Source organism: Marmota monax, unplaced genomic scaffold (assembly GCF_021218885.2).
Source record: "Marmota monax isolate L192 unplaced genomic scaffold, Marmota_monax_Labrador192_F-V1.1 WCK01_AAM20220418_F8-fsc00048, whole genome shotgun sequence".
NCBI lineage: Eukaryota > Metazoa > Chordata > Mammalia > Rodentia > Sciuridae > Marmota > Marmota monax.
The window spans coordinates 13,233,628-13,247,453 of record NW_026694895.1 but is presented as its reverse complement, the minus strand read 5'-3'; the positions used below and the strand labels follow the sequence as shown (position 1 = coordinate 13,247,453).

The window sequence follows — 13,826 nt, the reverse complement described above, 5'->3', positions numbered from 1 at the left end:
CCAGTGGTACATGGGCGTGGTACGAGGGGCAGGGCAGAGCCGCCCTTCGCGCTTGCAAGGTAAACAGACCTGTGACAGCCTGGCGGGTCAGGCCCAGTGGCCTGCCAGTGTGGTACACACGTCACCCCAACTGGAGTAGGGGCAGAGCAGATCCTTCTCCCACGCCCGGATCAGGCCCTGCCGGTGTGGTGGCCACGTGACCCCAATTGGAGTGGGGGCGGAGCGGAACCGCCACCCGTGCCCGCAGGGTGAGCAGACCTGTGACCAACCTGCAGATCAGGCCCAGGGGTCCGCAGGCGTGGTAGGAGGGGCAGGGCAGATCCGCCGCCCGTGCCTCCAAGGTAGGCAGACCTGCAACAGACCGGCGGATCAGGCCCAGGAGCCTGCCAGCGTGGTACACACACCACCCTAATTGGAGTAGGGGCAGAGCAGAGTTGCCGCCCGTGCCAGGAACAGGCCCAGCGTCCTGCAGGCGGGGTAGTCACGACACCCCAATTGGAGTAGGGGCACAGCAGAGCCTCCACCCGTGCCCGAAAGGTGGGCAGATCTGCGACCGACCAGCGGGACAGGCCCAGTGGCCTGCCGGTATGACAGACACGTCACCCCATTTGGAGTAGGGGCAGAGTAGAGCTGCCGCCCGCGCCTGCAGGGTAGGCAAACCTGCAACCGACCAGCGGATCAGGCCCGGTGGCCTGCCGGCATGGTACACTCGTCACCCCAATCTGAGTAGGGGCAGAACAGAGCCGCTGCCAGCGCCCAGAACAGGCCCAGTGACCTGCCGGCGTGGTAGCCACGACACCCCAACTGGAATAAGGAGAGAGCAGAGCCGCCGCCCGCGCCTGCAGGAAAGATACGCAAGCAGTATGAAAAGACAAGGAAAGAAAGGACCACAAGCAATGCAGGTCAAAGCAACTTTAGAAGAGGTAACAGCTGCAGCAGCTGGAATGTCAGATAAAGAATTCAGGATATACATGCTTCAGAAGATCTGGAGTATCAAGGAAGACATTAAACAGCAAAATCAGACAATGAAAGATCACTTCGACAATGAATTACGCAAACAAATCCAGGAAGCAAAGGATCAACTATACAGGGAGATAGAGGTTATAAAAAACAAACAAATAGAAATCCTAGGAATGCAGGAAGCCATAAACCAACTTAAAAACTCAATGGAGAATACTACCAGCAGAGTAGAACACTTAGAAGATAGAACATCAGACAATGAAGACAAAGTATTTCAACTGGAAAAGAACATAGACAGCTCAGCAAGACTGTTAAGAAACCATGAGCAGAACATCCAAGAAATATGGGATAACATTAAGAGACCAAACTTAAGAGTCATTGGGATACAGGAAGGTACAGAGCTCCAAACCAAAGGAATGAGCAGTCTATTCAATGAAATAATACGAGAAAACTTCCCAGACTTGAAGAATGAGACAGAATCCCAAATCCTAGAAGCCTACAGGACGCCGAATGTGCAAAATCATAAGAGATCCACACCTAGACACATTATAATGAAGATGCCCAACATACACAATAAGGAGAGAATTTTAAAAGCTACAAGAGAAAGGAAGCAGATTACATTTAGGGGTAAGCCAATCAGGATAACAGCTGATCTTTCAACACAGACTCTGAAAGCTAGAAGATCCTGGAATAACATATTTCAAACACTGAAAGAAAATGGGTTCCAACCAAGAATTGTGTATCCAGTGAAATTAAGCTTCAGGATGGAAGATGAAATTAAAACCTTCCACGATAAACAAAAGTTTAAAGAATTCGTAGCTAGAAAACCATCTCTTCAAAACATCCTCGCCAAAGCATTACAGGAAGAGGAAATGGAAAATAACAATGAAAACCAACAGTGGGAGGTAGGACAGTAAAGGGGGGGAAAATAATCAAATAGGAAAACAAACCATGTTTAGTAACAGAAATAAACAAATATGGCTGGAAGAACAACCCATATCTCAATAATAACCCTAAATGTTAATGCTTTAACTCACCAATTAAGAGACACAGGCTAGTAGAATGGATCACAAAACAAGAACCAACAATATGCTGCCTACAGGAGACGCATTTGATAGGAAAAGACATACATAGGCTGAAGGTGAAAGGTTGGGAAAAATCATATCACTCATATGGACTTCGGAAACAAGCAGGAGTGTCCATACTCATATCAAATAAAATAGATTTCAAGCCAAAGTTAATCAAAAGGGATAAAGAGGGACACTACATACTGCTTAAGGGAACCATACACCAACAAGACATAACAATCATAAATATTTATGCCCCAAACAATGGTGCAGCTATGTTCATCAAACAAACTCTTCTCAAGTTCAAGAGTCTAATAGACCACCATACCATAATCATGGGAGACTTCAACACTCCTCTCTCGCCACTGGACAGATCTTCCAAACAAAAGTTGAATAAGGAAACTATAGAACTCAATAACACTATTAATAACCTAGACCTAATTGACATATATAGAGTATACCACCCAACATCAAGCAGTTACACTTTTTTCTCAGCAGCACATGGATCCTTCTCAAAAATAGATCATATATTATGTCACAGGGAAACTCTTAGACAATATAAAGGAGTACAGATAATACCATGCATCTTATCTGATCATAATGGAATGAAACTGAAAATCAATGATAAAAGAAGGAAGGAAAAAGCATACATCACTTGGAGAATGAACAATAGGTTACTGAATGATCAATGGGTTATACAAGACATCAAGGAGGAAATTAAAAAATTCTTAGAGATAAATGAAAACACAGACACAACATATTGGAATCTATGGGACACATTGAAAGCAGTTCTAAGAGGAAAATTCATTGCTTGGAGTTCATTCCTTAAAAAAAGAAAAAACCAACAAATAAATGATCTCATACTTCATCTCAAAATCCTTGAAAAAGAAGAGCAAAACAACAGCAAAAGAAGTAGAAGGCAAGAAATAATTAAAATCAGAGCTGAAATTAATGAAATCGAAACAAAAGAAACAATTGAAAAAATTGACAAAACTAAAAGTTGGTTCTTTGAAAAAATAAACAAAATCGACAGACCCTTAGCCATGCTAGCGAAGAGAAGAAGAGAGAGAACTCAAATTACTAGCATACGGGATGAAAAAGGCAATATCACAACAGACACTTCAGAAATACAGAAGATAATCAAAAAATATTTTGAATCCTTATACTCCAATAAATTAGAAGATAGTGAAGGCATAGATAAATTTCTTAAGTCATATGATCTGCCCAGATTGAGTCAGGAGGATATAGAAAACCTAAACAGACCAATATCAATTGAGGAAATAGAAGAATCCATAAAAAGACTACCAACTAAGAAAAGCCCAGGTCCGGATGGGTATACAGCAGAATTTTACAAAACCTTTAAAGAAGAACTAATACCAATACTTTTCAAGCTACTTCAGGAAATAGAAAAGGAGGAAGAACTTCCAAATTCATTCTATGAGGCCAACATCACCCTGATACCTAAACCAGACAAAGACACTTCAAAGAAAGAAAACTACAGACCAATATCTCTAATGAACCTAGATGCAAAAATCCTCAATAAAATTCTGGCGAATCGGATACAAAAACATATCAAAAAAATTGTACACCATGATCAAGTAGGATTCATCCCTGGGATGCAAGGCTGGTTCAATATACGGAAATCAATAAATGTTATTCACCACATTAATAGACTTAAAAATAAGAACCATATGATCATCTCGATAGATGCGGAAAAAGCATTCGACAAAGTACAGCATCCCTTTATGTTCAAAACTCTAGAAAAACTAGGGATAACAGGAACATACCTCAATATTGTAAAAGCAATCTATGCTAAGACTCAGGCTAGCATCATTCTGAATGGAGAAAAACTGAAGGCATTCCCTCTAAAATCTGGAACAAGACAGGGATGCCCTCTTTCACCACTTCTGTTCAACATAGTTCTCGAAACACTGGCCAGAGCAATTAGACAGACGAAAGAAATTAAAGGCATCAAAATAGGAAAAGAAGAACTTAAATTATCACTATTTGCAGATGACATGATTCTATACCTAGCAGACCCAAAAGGCTCTACAAAGAAACTATTAGAGCTAATAAATGAATTCAGCAAAGTGGCAGGATATAAAATCAACAAGCATAAATCAAAGACATTCCTGTATATCAGCGACAAATCCTCTAAAATGGAAATGAGGACAACCACTCCATTCAAAATATCTTCAAAAAAAATAAAATACTTGGGAATCAACCTAACAAAAGAGGTGAAAGACTTATACAATGAAAACTACAGAACCCTAAAGAGAGAAATAGAAGAAGATCTTAGAAGATGGAAAAATATACCCTGTTCATGGATAGGCAGAACTAACATCATCAAAATGGCGATATTACCAAAAGTTCTCTATAGGTTTAATGCAATGCCAATCAAAATCCCAAAGGCATTTCTTGTAGAAATAGAGAAAGCAATCATGAAATTCATATGGAAACATAAAAGACCCAGAATAGCAAAAACAATGCTAAGCAGGAAGTGTGAATCAGGCGGTATAGCGATACCAGACTTCAAACTATACTACAGAGCAATAGTAACAAAAACAGCATGGTACTGGTACCAAAACAGGCGGGTGGACCAATGGTACAGAATAGAGGACACAGAAACCAATCCACAAAACTACAACTATCTTATATTTGATAAAGGGGCTAAAAGCATGCAATGGAGGAAGGATAGCATCTTCAACAAATGGTGCTGGGAAAACTGGAAATCCATATGCAACAAAATGAAACTGAATCCCTTTCTCTCACCATGCACAAAAGTTAATTCAAAATGGATCAAGGAGCTTGATATCAAATCAGAGACGCGCCGTCTGATAGAAGAAAAAGTTGGCTACGATCTACAGTCGGTGGGGTCGGGTTCCAAATTCCTCAATAGGACACCCATAGCACAAAAGTTAATAACTAGAATCAACAAATGGGACTTACTCAAACTAAAAAGTTTTTTCTCAGCAAAAGAAACAATAAGAGAGGTAAATAGGGAGCCTACACCCTGGGAACAAATCTTTACTCCTCACACTTCAGATAGAGCCCTAATATCCAGAGTATACAAAGAACTCAAAAAATTGGACAATAAGAGAACAAACAACCCAATCAACAAATGGGCCAAGGACCTGAACAGACACTTCTCAGAGGAGGACATACAGTCAATCAACAAGTACATGAAAAAATGCTCAACATCTCTAGCTGTCAGAGAAATGCAAATCAAAACCACCCTAAGATACCATCTCACTCCAGTTAGATTGGCAGCCATTAGGAAGTCAAACAACAACAAGTGCTGGCGAGGATGTGGGGAAAAGGGTACACTTGTACATTGCTGGTGGGACTGCAGATTGGTGCAGCCAATTTGGAAAGCAGTATGGAGATTTCTTGGAAAGCTGGGAATGGAGCCACCATTTGACCCAGCTATTCCCCTTCTTGGTCTATTCCCTAAAGACCTAAACAGAGCATGCTACAGGGACACTGCTACATCGATGTTCATAGCAGCACAGTTCACAATAGCAAGACTGTGGAACCAACCTAGATGCCCTTCAATAGACGAATGGATTAAAAAAAATGTGGCATTTATACACAATGGAGTATTACTCTGCATTAAAAAATGACAAAATCATAGAATTTACAGGGAAATGGATGGCATTAGAGCAGATTATGCTAAGTGAAGCTAGCCAATCCCTAAAAAACAAATGCCAAATGTCTTCTTTGATATAAGGAGAGTAACTAAGATCAGAGTAGGGACGAAGAGCAGGAGAAGAAGATTAACATTTAACAGGGATGAGAGGTGGGAGGGAAAGGGAGAGAGAAGGGAAATTGCATGGTAATGGAAGGAGACCCTCAGGGTTATACAGTGGAGGGGGTAGAGAGAGAGGAGTGGAGGGGAGTGGAGAGGTGGGGAGGGGGGAGGGTAGAGGATGGGAAAGGCAGCAGAGCACAACAGACACTAGAATGGCAATATGTAAATCAATGGATGTGTAACTGATGTGATTCTGCAATCTGTTTATGGGGTGAAGGTGGGAGTTCATAACCCACTTGAATCAAAGTGTGGAATATGATATGTCAAGAAATTTGTAATGTTTTGAACAACCCACAATAAAAAATTAAAAATAAAAAAAAAGAAAACAAAAAAAAAAAAAAGAAAAGAAACAATCTGTGAGGTGAATAGAGAGCCTACATCTTGGGAGCAAATCTTTACCCCTCACACATCAGAGCACTAATCACTAGGTTTATAAAGAATTCAAAAAGCTAAACACCAAAAACACAAATAACCCAATGGGCCAAGGACCTGAACAGACACTTCTTAGAAGATGATGTACAATCAATCAACAAATACATGAAAAAATGTTCATCATCACTAGCAATTAGAGAAATGCAAATCAAAACCACTCTAACATTTCATCTCATTCCAGTCAGAATGGCAGCTATTACAAAGACAAACAATAAGGGTTGGCGAGGATGTGGGAGAAAAGGTACACTCATACATTGCTGGTGGGACTGCAAATTGGTGCAGCCAATATGGAAAGCAGTATGGAGATTTCTTGGATAATTGGGAATGGAACCACTATTTGACCCAGCTTCCCTCTCCCCGGTCTATACCCAAAAGACTTAAAAACAACATACTACAGGGACACAGCCACATCAATGTTTATAGCAGCACAATTCACAATAGCTAAACTGTGGATCCAACCTAGATGCCCTTCAACAGATGGATAGATTTTTAAAAATGTGGCATATATACACAATGGAATCTTACTCAGCAATAAAAGAGAATAAAATCATGGAATTGCAGGTAAATGGATGGAGTTAGGGAAGATAATGCTAAGTGAAGTTAGCCAATCCCAAAAAAACCAAATGCCAAATGTTTTCTGTGATATAAGGAGGCTGATTCATAGTGGGATAGGGAGAGGAGCATGGAAGGAATAGAAGAACTCTAGATAGGGCAGAGGGTTGGAGGGGAAGGGAGGGGGCATGGGTTAATTAATGATGGGGGAATGTGATGATCATTATTATCCAAAGGACAGGTATGAAGACACAAGATACAAATTATAATGTGAATATACTATGTATACAACCAGAGATATGAAAATTTGTTTACTATATATGTAATAAGAATTGTAATGCATTCTGCTGTCTTATATAAATAAAAAAATTACATTTAAAAAAAGGATACACCAAAACAACTGACAAAACTAACTGTAAGAACATAAAGGAAGTGAGAGTCAAGAGACTAGGGTATAGAATGGAAGACTCATAACCTTTTAGCAGTAAAAACTTTTGTAAGTTTTGAATTTAAACCAAGTGAACATGGTGTTTTAAATTTTTTAAAATAATCTTAAAGTCCAAAAATAAAAATAAATAAAATGCTGTTGAATAGTAAAAATTGTGCAAATATATTATTCTTACATGCATAAAGGAGTCTTAGATGTTAACAAGATTAAGGACTTTCAGCCTGGATAAAAGAGACTGGCATACCACAAAGATGCACCATGGTTACCTCAGTCCTCTGCACCTCTACTACCAAAGACAGAAACAGAGACATGCACACAGAGGCCATCTCAGATACTGGGTAATGCTGTTCAAATGGTCTATCTCAGCATCAAAGTGCTGAAAGATAACCAAAAAAACATATATAAACATTTAAACAGTCAATTACTTCAATAAACTATCAATATAAAACTATATTTTTAAAAATCATGTTATTTAGGAAAAATAAATCTCTTAAGAAGTCAAAGAGGTCAGAAGAGCTATGTTGTAAAGCTGGTGTTTGACCTCTTAAAACAAAACTTCCCTAAAGCTACAGTCTTAACAATTAAGTTATTTGCTTAATGCTTGCAAACTTAAAATACCGAAAGTTGCCAACCCAAGATAGCAACCTGAGTCCTTTTCTTTGGAATGTGAGGGTCATCTGTCACCTTGATGACCATAAGTGATGTTGCTGAATGACTTACTGGCCAGAAGGGTGTCCTACTCTTTCCTGCTTGAGCAAGAGAGGACCTTCCCTTCCAAAGCTGTGAGATGAGGCTGACTTTTAAAGATGAGCCAAGCTTGTTTTGTTAGAAATATATTACTATATATTCCTTACCTTTAAAGGTCTCCCATGTCAAAACTTTTCACAAAATCCACAGAGAATGATTTATTTTCATTGATTTGCATTGTACTGCCATTGTTGATTATCTTCATTTTTAATTCAGTGATATTTTTAGCCAAATGAAATGAAGTACAATCAGTTTTCCTCAATCTGTCTTAGCTCTCTACTTCATCTTCTGGGACCCCATTCATGTGATCCTTTAACAACTATTTATTTCACACCAAACTAGATATCTCCCTAAAGCCTACCATTCTAGCCTCTAGGCAAATTTCTTAAATAAAAGCACTAAATCTTTGTAAACCTAAAATTTGCATTTTAAAGAAACAACTATCAAAAGATCTAGTAGAATACAGCAATTGCTCACCTCTAGCATGATTTAAAATGAATTACAATTTATTATTTTTTAAGGAAACAAATACTGACTTTCTCCCTTTGCAAAATACTGTTTAACAAACTTTGTTAAAATTAAAGGTGACAGTGTGAAGCAAGAGTTTTTCAACTGGTAAATTTCAAACCTTTTAATAAAAGTTCGTCAGTCATAAGTTTTAATAAGACTCAGCTGGACAAAGAAGAATTAACAGTGTATAGGTATCAATAAAGGGTGATAACCAATGATAACCTCAATCATTTACATAGAGATTTATAATTTCATTCCTTAAAGGTTAATGAAATTATGTGGTATTTTGCTCACTCTTATCCAGTAAATGATTGGTTTGTATATATTTATTGACAGACTCAAATGCCTTGCTTTATATACATTTATTGATAGACTCAAATAGCAGAAGTGACTCCTTTAATTAATTAATCTAGTACTTTTTAACTTATATACTCCTGGGTGCACAACAATTGAGTTCCCTAAAACAAAACATAAAATTTCTAAGAAATTCTCAGGGAAAAAGGAACAAATTCACAGTCATAACTCTAAAAGTACATTAACTTGTTAATGTGATTGTTTAAATTAGATATATTTCTTTATTTACCTTATACTTCAAATCCACTCTTGTTAAGTAGTTGTTTCTGCCAAATATTAACATAAAATTCACCCTAGATGTTGAGGAAGGCACACTGTTTGAGGATGAAGACGGATGTAAAAATACAAGCAACACACATGAACAATTAGAACAGGTAGGATAATAAAAGAAGTCTAGGCTGAAGCAATTGTTTTAAAAATGACAGCACAAAAAAATGGGACACTACTACAGCCTTACTTCACTGAGAATCCTGGAGAGCTCAGGTTCAGCTGCTCTGCTTAGTACCCAGCTTGAGCCTAGTTTTAGGCAGAGTGCTGCTTTCTACCTTTAGCTCCACACTAGAATCACCCAGAGAGCTTAAAACTTAAAAAAAAAAAAAAAAAAAAAAACAGAAAAATCTGACACTTAGGTACCAGAACAAAGGTTCTGGTTTCGTCAGTAATTTTTAGAAGCTCTTCAGATATAGAACTAGGGTTGAGAAACACACTATACATTACTGGTTCTCAAAGTGTGGTCTCTGGACCAGCAGCAGCATCAGCACCATCTGAGAACTTGTAAAGAAATGCAAATTCTAGCCTGGCTCAGTGGCTCCAGAGACTGAGGCAGGAGGATCCCAATTCAAAGCCATACTGAGCAAAAGCAAGGCACAAAGCAACTCAGTGAGACCCTGTCTCTAAATAAAATACAAAATAGGGCTGGGGATGGGGCTCAGTGATCTAGCGCCCCTGAGTTCAATCCTTGGTACCCTAGTAAGTGGAATCAAACTTTAAACTCAAGTTTTTAAAATTTCAAAATTTCCTTCCCCCACCCCCAATACTCTTACTGGTCCCTCCTTCCTTTCTTCTTTCATTTTTGTCTTCCTTTTTGCCTGTCTTTCTGTCTGTCTTCCCTTCTCACTTTCTTCAAGAAGAAGCTTTTTTTCCTACTGGAAAGCTGGAGATTACTTAGAGTGCACATTATTTACAGTATCACAGAGTGCAATGTGAACACAGAGTACTTAGCATTCTCCCATAGCCCAGAAAGGAAAGGACTGAAATCTAAAAACAAAAGAGAAATGATAATGCAGTTGTGAGCTAGTGGGAGAAACATGTATTTTCCAAAAATAGAGACACACATGATTTAATTCTCAACTGATGGGTCTAAAACAGAAGTAATTCAGGAATTTATAAGAGTGGAGCTGAAAGACCAAGACATGACTCCGGGAGGAAATATGACTGTCTCTTCTACACAGGTGGAGAAACAATGGGTACAGAATACTAGACAATTAAGTTATGTAGCTAAATGAATCCAGATTGTGACTCAACAGAATTTAACTTTGGTAATAAAATAAAGTGTTTTTTACAGAATATTTTTGAGGCACCAGTAGAAGAAAAATGTTAAAAATCAAATTACAGGAACTTATTCTAGAAAAAAATCAATAAGGTAATACTGAAAAAAATAGACAAGAGATAAAGCTGTTTCTGTTACTTAAGTGTTAAATATGATCCACTTTTTAACCATAGCATTAAGCTATTCACATTCACTTCACATTATTTTCAGTCCTTCATTAATACAATCAATATTTCTTAAGAACTTTCCCACAGTACTTGGAAAGGACTATCTATGCTTAATGATGAAGAGATACACAAACCAGGGCATGTGGACAAAGTTTACATAAAAAAAACCAGACTGTCAAATGTGCACCATTAAGTTATTAGGAATTCCAAAAAACATGACAGAAACAACAATTCTTATTGAATGACTTTTGTGAAATTCCTTAATCAACCTGTATGGAAGAGACATTTTACTACTGTTTTGCTAGCACCATAATGATCAGCCCTCAAGTGAAGCATCCCAGATCATCCACATTTAGGCTTTAATATAGCTAAATAGGGCAGGAAAACATAAAATGTAGAGGTAAGCTTTTTAACATTCACATCATTCATTCCATTTCTCACTGAAGTGCTAATGAATAACTATGTTCAGAAACCCACTGGAAAATTCTACCTATGTATTAATGAGGGAAAATTGTGAAGCACAATGAGACGACTGAATTCATTAGCATCGAAGTTTTCCAGCTCTGTCAGTGACAGTCTGATGCTGTATAACATCTTCTTTAGTTCTACTATAATCTGACAATTCCATAAGACCAATTTGTCTCTGAGAACCAATTTAAGAAGCATGTATATCTACCAGACTATGTTTGAATGATGAGGCGCTGGGGTCATTTTTTTCTTGGAATAAGAGAGAACTGAACTTGTTATGATATTAGGAATGGTAGCATTTTTGCAAACTAAATATTTAAGAAACAATAAAGTACCTTTCATGAAGCTGTACATTAATTACATTCAAATGTAATCAAAGAACTAATCCTACGGTTAAAAACAACTTGAAAAGTCACTTAGTAAAGAACTAGTATTTATCCCACATGGTATCTATCTAGGCCACACAGAGTGTTAAAATTGAAACAGTAATATAAAAAGACTCCCAAATTCCTCAAGTAATAAATTGATTTGCCCCAAAATAACCAATTCATATGTACTACTACTATACTAAAATTCAATCACCTGTCATCTCCCTTGAATACTATAAGCAGTACATGATGTAGAAGGACTAAAAATCTGGTATTTGACATTGATTCAATTTCAATAATATTGGTTGGTATAAAAATCATCTTTTAAAATATGCAGACCATGCCATCCAAATATTCACAAGCACTTGGATCTATAAGTATTAAAGGATTTGTTTAGATTTACTGCAGCTATACCTGCTGTAAAAGAAACAAAATGTTGTGAAGGTTGATCAAACACATCTTTGCCTCAAGTATCATGTTAATGTTTTCCACTAATGCTGCCCTAAAAGTTAACAGTCAAAGTAGTCCAAAGGTTTCTCTTTATTTCTATATTTAAATCATCACAAGTTTGATCAAGCATGCAAATCCCTTTGGGCTCAGGGTTCCCATCAAAATGTCTTATAGAAACATTAAAAATTGAATGGGCATAAACAACTCCAACAGTGCAGAGCTCATGACAGCATTGCTGTGATCTGTGTGTTTCATGTGCAACAACACTGGGGAAGTTTGCAAGGGAGTATGAGCAACTAATTACTGTCTTTTGCTGGAGGGCAGGTGTGCTGATCTCTACAGGTGTCTCTCTGCAGCGCTCTGCCTCATAAGTTGCCTCTTGAAGACATTCACTATAAAACAACTTGCTGAAGCCCTGCTAAACATCTGACAGAAAACCAAACGGTTGGGTGCTCTGGAAGAAACATGTGACTTCTTAAAGTTACCACTAAGAAGAAATAGCAGTTGGGGAAGCTTTATATGGTTTGTGAAAGAATAGTATGAGACAGTATAAAAAGTAAATTTAACAAAACTATATCAGTCACACACATTACACAAGGATAGTAATGTTGTCTTAATAAATACTGAAAGTTTTTCCAAGAAAACAATTACTCTCTAAATAGGAAAGAAAAAATATAACAGTGATAATCTCATAATGGATCATTATTCTTCCTTTATGAAAGTATAGTAGCCAGTGCTACATATACAATTTTATAAGCACCTCCCCAAAAAAATAATGCTGAGAAATTATCCACTATAAGAAATTGTAAACAACATGAACATATGATGATAGGGCAGGTGAGATACAGTATTCATATGTGATGTCACCTACAGGATTAATATTCTTTAAGATCTTTCCCACAGTACTTGGAAAGAACTATGCTTAATGACGAAGAGACACACAAACTAGAGACAAGCATAACTGTTCTGCTACCTACTACCTAATAAACTAACGCAAAAAAATGGAAACTCTCTGTTTCAATTACCTCATCTAAAGATAAACGAAACTGACCCTATCATGAGTGCTGCTAAATGAGACAGTGTCCCTTACTTATTTGGCACAAGGATTGACATACACAAAATGATTAATAAATTATAATAAGCATCATGAAATCTTCCTACAGACATTTATTTGTCCATTCTTGTTACAGCATTACCCAATCTAAAAGTTTCTTAGAAAATAAAGACTGAGGACTAGCATGTTATTTTAAAAATATGTGATGTGTTATATGGTGTATCTTTTTAAATATATTTTTAAATGTCCAAGTTTTTGAGTGATCTATCAATAAACAAACTCATAAGCAAAATGTTTAAGTAACTCTTTACTTTTTCTAAGAAATCATTCACCTCAGTGAAAATCCCTTATTTGTAATACTGAAATTTTAGCCTCATGGGAATAATCAGAATGTAACTGTTTAAAGCAGTATCCCTCCCAGTCTCAGTAAACTAATTCATCAGAGGCTCATTTCTTCAAATCTGAACAATGCAATGAATGACCTTCTGTTCTCTTGTCCTTTAATTCCTTCATACTAGCCATTCTCCAGTTTTCAATGTCATCCCAACCCCTACATATATTAAGGACTGATCTTCTGTGCTTTAATATGCATAATTATGTCACTACTCCATACCCCAAGGACCTAGTCTAATTATAAGGGAGATACTTACATACATAAAAGTATACACGTGTGCACACAAACACAAATGCAAACACACAGACACATGCAAAGTACTAGCGGAGGATGAACCAGACATCGTTTCATTTAACCTTCCATAAGTCAAGGAATGCTTCATACAACTGATGATAGCTGGGTTAAAGTAGTGCTTACAAAACAAATTCAAAGCTCCAGGCCTGGGGCCTCCATTATGGAACCTCAATTTACTGTGTTCCAACTGCATGAATGTTC

The 13,826-nt window shown here is 37.5% G+C and overlaps 1 protein-coding gene across 3 annotated transcripts in view; it reads right to left on the bottom strand.

Moving 5' to 3' along the window:
* Positions 1–13,826, bottom strand: part of Gtdc1 (glycosyltransferase like domain containing 1) — a 382,956-nt gene that overhangs the window by 302,630 nt on the left and 66,500 nt on the right. The gene's annotated exons all lie outside the window — the stretch shown is intronic.